Source organism: Piliocolobus tephrosceles, chromosome 13, assembly GCF_002776525.5.
Source record: "Piliocolobus tephrosceles isolate RC106 chromosome 13, ASM277652v3, whole genome shotgun sequence".
NCBI classification, from domain to species: domain Eukaryota; kingdom Metazoa; phylum Chordata; class Mammalia; order Primates; family Cercopithecidae; genus Piliocolobus; species Piliocolobus tephrosceles.
Genome location: NC_045446.1, coordinates 2,179,300 through 2,180,360, shown reverse-complemented (window position 1 = coordinate 2,180,360; position 1,061 = coordinate 2,179,300).

Genomic DNA, 1,061 nt, shown 5'->3' with positions numbered 1-1,061 from the left:
GGTTCTGCCAGTGTCTGAGTGGCAAGAGGGAGCCAGCAGGAGTTCCAAGGAAGAGTGCTCCTGGCAGAGCACCAGAAGCCGAGGTTCCAAAGCTTCTTTGGGTTTTATTGTCAGGGTAATAGGGAGCCATGGAAGGTTGTAGGCAGGGAGGAACATTACCTAGTACTGAACCAGGGGTGGCTGGGGAAGAACTTCTGCAGGTTTTTTTGGATGTCCAGGAGACAGAGGTGGAGGGAAGGACCAGGATAGAGGAAGGACTGTGCCCCCCAACCCCATAGACTTAGAGGCACCTTCTTCACATGGCAGCAGGATGGAGTGAGGGGAAATGCCAGATGCTTATAAAACCATCAGATCTCATGAGAACTCACTCACTATCATGAGAACACCATGGAGGAAACCACCCTCATGATCTGATTACCTCCACCTGGTCCCGCCTTTGATACATGAGGATTATAGTGATTACAATTTGAGGTGAGATTGGGACACAGAGCCAAACCATATCAAGCACCCATGCCATCATCATCATCACCATCATCCTAACTATCACTGCCACCACCACCACCATCACCAACATCTTAACCATCCCCCCCACCACACCACCCACACTGATATCACCATCACCATGATCACCATTATCACCACCACAATCACTACCATCAACACTACCACCATCTCCAACATGATCACATTATCAAAACCACCATCACCACCACCAGGATCATCACCCCCACCACCATCATGAGCATCAGCACCACCATCATACCACACCATCAACAACACCAGTACAATCATCACCGTCATCATCACCATCACCACCATCACCAGCATCAATGCCATCACCAACACCAACAACATCACCACCACTACAATCATTAACACTATCATCATCACCACCACAATAAACACCACCATCAACACACCACAACCACTATCATCACCACCACCATCATCATATTCATTGCCATCATCACCCTCATCATCACCACCACCACCATCAGCAGCAGCACTGACACAACCATCACCACTATCATCATCACCATGACCACAACCACCAGCATCAC